Consider the following 6,000-nt stretch of genomic DNA (forward strand, 5'->3'; position numbering starts at 1 on the left):
CACTCTGCATTTATTGAGGGCAATGCTGTGGCACTCTGCATTTATTGGGGGCATTGCTGTGGCACTCTGCATTTATTGAGGGCATTGCTGTGGCACTCTGCATTTATTGGGGGCATTTCTGTGGCACTCTACATTTATTGGGGGCATTGCTGTGGCACTCTGCATTTATTGGGGGCAATGCTGTGGCACTCTGCATTTATTGGGGGCATTGCTGTGGCACTCTGCATTTATTGGGGGCATTGCTGTGGCACTCTGCATTTATTGGGGGCATTGCTGTGACACTGCATTTATTGAGGGCATTGCTGTGGCACTCTGCATTTATTGGGGGCAATGCTGTGGCACTCTGCATTTATTGGGGGCAATGCTGTGGCACTCTGCATTTATTGAGGGCATTGCTGTGGCACTCTGCATTTATTGGGGGCATTGCTGTGGCACTCTGCATTTATTGAGGGCAATGCTGTGGCACTCTGCACTTATTTAGGGCATTGCTGTGGCACTCTGCATTTATTGGGGGCATTGCTGTAGCACTCTGCATTTATTGAGGGCAATGCTGTGGCGCTCTGCATTTATTGGGGGCATTGCTGTGGCACTCTGCATTTATTGGGGGCATTGCTGTGGCACTCTGCATTTATTGAGGGCAATGCTGTGACACTCTGCATTTATTGGGGGCATTGCTGTGGCACTCTGCATTTATTGGGGGCATTGCTGTGGTACTCTGCATTTATTGGGGGCATTGCTGTGGCACTCTGCATTTATTGGGGGCATTGCTGTGGTACTCTGCATTTATTGAGGGCATTGCTGTGGTACTCTGCATTTATTGGGGGCATTGCTGTGGCACTCTGCATTTATTGAGGGCAATTCTGTGGCACTCTGCATTTATTGGGGGAATTGCTGTGGCACTCTGCATTTATTGGGGGCTTTGCTGTGGCACTCTGCATTTATTGAGGGCAATGCTGTGGCACTCTGCATTTATTGGGGGCAATGCTGTGGCACTCTGCATTTTATTGGGGGCTTTGCTGTGGCACTCTGCATTTATTGAGGGCAATGCTGTGGCACTCTGCATTTATTGGGGGCATTGCTGTGGCACTCTGCATTTATTGAGGGCAATGCTGTGGCACTCTGCATTTATTGAGGGCAATGCTGTGGAACTCTGCATTTATTGGGGGCATTGCTGTGACACTCTGCATTTATTGGGGGCATTGCTGTGACACTCTGCATTTATTGGGGGCATTGCTGTGACACTCTGCATTTATTGGGGGCATTGCTGTGACACTCTGCATTTATTGAGGGCATTGCTGTGGCACTCTGCATTTATTGAGGGCATTGCTGTGGCACTCTGCATTTATTGGGGGCATTGCTGTGGCACTCTGCATTTATTGAGGGCAATGCTGTGGCACTCTGCATTTATTGAGGGCATTGCTGTGGCACTCTGCATTTATTGGGGGCATTGCTGTGGCACTCTGCATTTATTGAGGGCAATGCTGTGGCACTCTGCACTTATTTAGGGCATTGCTGTGGCACTCTGCATTTATTTGGGGGCATTGCTGTAGCACTCTGCATTTATTGAGGGCAATGCTGTGGCGCTCTGCATTTATTGGGGGCATTGCTGTGGCACTCTGCATTTATTGGGGGCATTGCTGTGGTACTCTGCATTTATTGAGGGCAATGCTGTGGCACTCTGCATTTATTGGGGGCATTGCTGTGGCACTCTGCATTTATTGGGGGCATTGCTGTGGTACTCTGCATTTATTGGGGGCATTGCTGTGGCACTCTGCATTTATTGGGGGCATTGCTGTGGTACTCTGCATTTATTGAGGGCATTGCTGTGGTACTCTGCATTTATTGGGGGCATTGCTGTGGCACTCTGCATTTATTGAGGGCAATTCTGTGGCACTCTGCATTTATTGGGGGAATTGCTGTGGCACTCTGCATTTATTGGGGGCTTTGCTGTGGCACTCTGCATTTATTGAGGGCAATGCTGTGGCACTCTGCATTTATTGGGGGCAATGCTGTGGCACTCTGCATTTTATTGGGGGCTTTGCTGTGGCACTCTGCATTTATTGAGGGCAATGCTGTGGAACTCTGCATTTATTGGGGGCATTGCTGTGACACTCTGCATTTATTGGGGGCATTGCTGTGACACTCTGCATTTATTGGGGGCATTGCTGTGACACTCTGCATTTATTGGGGGCATTGCTGTGACACTCTGCATTTATTGAGGGCATTGCTGTGGCACTCTGCATTTATTGAGGGCATTGCTGTGGCACTCTGCATTTATTGGGGGCAATGCTGTGGAACTCTGCATTTATTGGGGGCATTGCTGTGACACTCTGCATTTATTGAGGGCAATGCTGTGGCACTCTGCACTTATTTAGGGCATTGCTGTGGCACTCTGCATTTATTGGGGGCATTGCTGTGGCACTCTGCATTTATTGAGGGCAATGCTGTGGCGCTCTGCATTTATTGGGGGCATTGCTGTGGCACTCTGCATTTATTGGGGGCATTGCTGTGGCACTCTGCATTTATTGAGGGCAATGCTGTGGCACTCTGCATTTATTGGGGGCATTGCTGTGGCACTCTGCATTTATTGGGGGCATTGCTGTGGTACTCTGCATTTATTGGGGGCATTGCTGTGGCACTCTGCATTTATTGGGGGCATTGCTGTGACACTCTGCATTTATTGAGGGCAATGCTGTGGCACTCTGCACTTATTTAGGGCATTGCTGTGGCACTCTGCATTTATTGGAGGCATTGCTGTGGCACTCTGCATTTATTGAGGGCAATGCTGTGGCGCTCTGCATTTATTGGGGGCATTGCTGTGGCGCTCTGCATTTATTTGGGGCAATGCTGTGGAACTCTGCATTTATTGGGGGCATTGCTGTGGTACTCTGCATTTATTGGGGGCATTGCTGTGGCACTCTGCATTTATTGAGGGCAATGCTGTGGCACTCTGCATTTATTGGGGGCATTGCTGTGGCACTCTGCATTTATTGAGGGCAATGCTGTGGCACTCTGCATTTATTGGGGGCATTGCTGTGGCACTCTGCATTTATTGGGGGCATTGCTGTGGCACTCTGCATTTATTGGGGGCAATGCTGTGGCACTCTGCATTTATTGGGGGCATTGCTGTGACACTCTGCATTTATTGGGGGCATTGCTGTGACACTCTGCATTTATTGGGGGCATTGCTGTGGCACTCTGCATTTATTGGGGGCTTTGCTGTGGCACTCTGCATTTATTGAGGGCAATGCTGTGGCACTCAACATTTATTGGGGGCATTGCTGTGGCACTCTGCATTTATTGAGGGCAATGCTGTGGCACTCTGCATTTATTGGGGGCATTGCTGTGGCACTCTGCATTTATTGAGGGCAATTCTGTGGCACTCTGCATTTATTGGGGGCATTGCTGTGGCACTCTGCATTTATTGGGGGCTTTGCTGTGGCACTCTGCATTTATTGAGGGCAATGCTGTGGCACTCTACATTTATTGGGGGCATTGCTGTGGCACTCTGCATTTATTGGGGGCAATGCTGTGGAACTCTGCATTTATTGGGGGCATTGCTGTGACACTGCATTTATTGAGGGCATTGCTGTGGCACTCTGCATTTATTGGGGGCAATGCTGTGGCACTCTGCATTTATTGGGGGCAATGCTGTGGCACTCTGCATTTATTGAGGGCATTGCTGTGGCACTCTGCATTTATTGGGGGCATTGCTGTGGCACTCTGCATTTATTGAGGGCAATGCTGTGGCACTCTGCACTTATTGAGGGCATTGCTGTGGCACTCTGCATTTATTGGGGGCATTGCTGTGGCACTCTGCATTTATTGAGGGCAATGCTGTGGCGCTCTGCATTTATTGGGGGCATTGCTGTGGCACTCTGCATTTATTGGGGGCATTGCTGTGGCACTCTGCATTTATTGAGGGCAATGCTGTGGCCCTCTGCATTTATTGGGGGCATTGCTGTGGCACTCTGCATTTATTGGGGGCATTGCTGTGGTACTCTGCATTTATTGGGGGCATTGCTGTGGCACTCTGCATTTATTGGGGGCATTGCTGTGGTACTCTGCATTTATTGGGGGCATTGCTGTGGTACTCTGCATTTATTGGGGGCATTGCTGTGGCACTCTGCATTTATTGAGGGCATTGCTGTGGCACTCTGCATTTATTGAGGGCAATGCTGTTTTGCTCTGCATTTATTGGGGGCATTGCTGTGGCGCTCTGCATTTATTGGGGGCAATGCTGTGGAACTCTGCATTTATTGGGGGCATTGCTGTGGTACTCTGCATTTATTGGGGGCATTGCTATGACACTCTGAATTTATTGAGGGCAATGCTGTGGCACTCTGCATTTATTGGGGGCATTGCTGTGGCACTCTGCATTTATTGAGGGCAATGCTGTGGCACTCTGCATTTATTGGGGGCATTGCTGTGGCGCTCTGCATTTATTGGGGGCAATGCTGTGGAACTCTGCATTTATTGGGGGCATTGCTGTGGTACTCTGCATTTATTGGGGGCATTGCTGTGGCACTCTGCATTTATTGAGGGCAATGCTGTGGCACTCTGCATTTATTGGGGGCATTGCTGTGGCACTCTGCATTTATTGAGGGCAATGCTGTGGCACTCTGCATTTATTGGGGGCATTGCTGTGGCACTCTGCATTTATTGGGGGCATTGCTGTGGCACTCTGCATTTATTGGGGGCAATGCTGTGGCACTCTGCATTTATTGGGGGCATTGCTGTGACACTCTGCATTTATTGGGGGCATTGCTGTGACACTCTGCATTTATTGGGGGCATTGCTGTGGCACTCTGCATTTATTGGGGGCTTTGCTGTGGCACTCTGCATTTATTGAGGGCAATGCTGTGGCACTCAACATTTATTGGGGGCATTGCTGTGGCACTCTGCATTTATTGAGGGCAATGCTGTGGCACTCTGCATTTATTGGGGGCATTGCTGTGGCACTCTGCATTTATTGAGGGCAATTCTGTGGCACTCTGCATTTATTGGGGGCATTGCTGTGGCACTCTGCATTTATTGGGGGCTTTGCTGTGGCACTCTGCATTTATTGAGGGCAATGCTGTGGCACTCTACATTTATTGGGGGCATTGCTGTGGCACTCTGCATTTATTGGGGGCAATGCTGTGGAACTCTGCATTTATTGGGGGCATTGCTGTGACACTGCATTTATTGAGGGCATTGCTGTGGCACTCTGCATTTATTGGGGGCAATGCTGTGGCACTCTGCATTTATTGGGGGCAATGCTGTGGCACTCTGCATTTATTGAGGGCATTGCTGTGGCACTCTGCATTTATTGGGGGCATTGCTGTGGCACTCTGCATTTATTGAGGGCAATGCTGTGGCACTCTGCACTTATTGAGGGCATTGCTGTGGCACTCTGCATTTATTGGGGGCATTGCTGTGGCACTCTGCATTTATTGAGGGCAATGCTGTGGCGCTCTGCATTTATTGGGGGCATTGCTGTGGCACTCTGCATTTATTGGGGGCATTGCTGTGGCACTCTGCATTTATTGAGGGCAATGCTGTGGCACTCTGCATTTATTGGGGGCATTGCTGTGGCACTCTGCATTTATTGAGGGCAATGCTGTGGCACTCTGCATTTATTGGGGGCATTGCTGTGGCACTCTGCATTTATTGGGGGCATTGCTGTGGCACTCTGCATTTATTGGGGGCAATGCTGTGGCACTCTGCATTTATTGGGGGCATTGCTGTGACACTCTGCATTTATTGGGGGCATTGCTGTGACACTCTGCATTTATTGGGGGCATTGCTGTGGCACTCTGCATTTATTGGGGGCTTTGCTGTGGCACTCTGCATTTATTGAGGGCAATGCTGTGGCACTCAACATTTATTGGGGGCATTGCTGTGGCACTCTGCATTTATTGAGGGCAATGCTGTGGCACTCTGCATTTATTGGGGGCATTGCTGTGGCACTCTGCATTTATTGAGGGCAATTCTGTGGCACTCTGCATTTATTGGGGG

Source organism: Pelophylax lessonae (assembly GCF_965119305.1).
Source record: "Pelophylax lessonae genome assembly, chromosome: 7".
Lineage (NCBI taxonomy): Eukaryota > Metazoa > Chordata > Amphibia > Anura > Ranidae > Pelophylax > Pelophylax lessonae.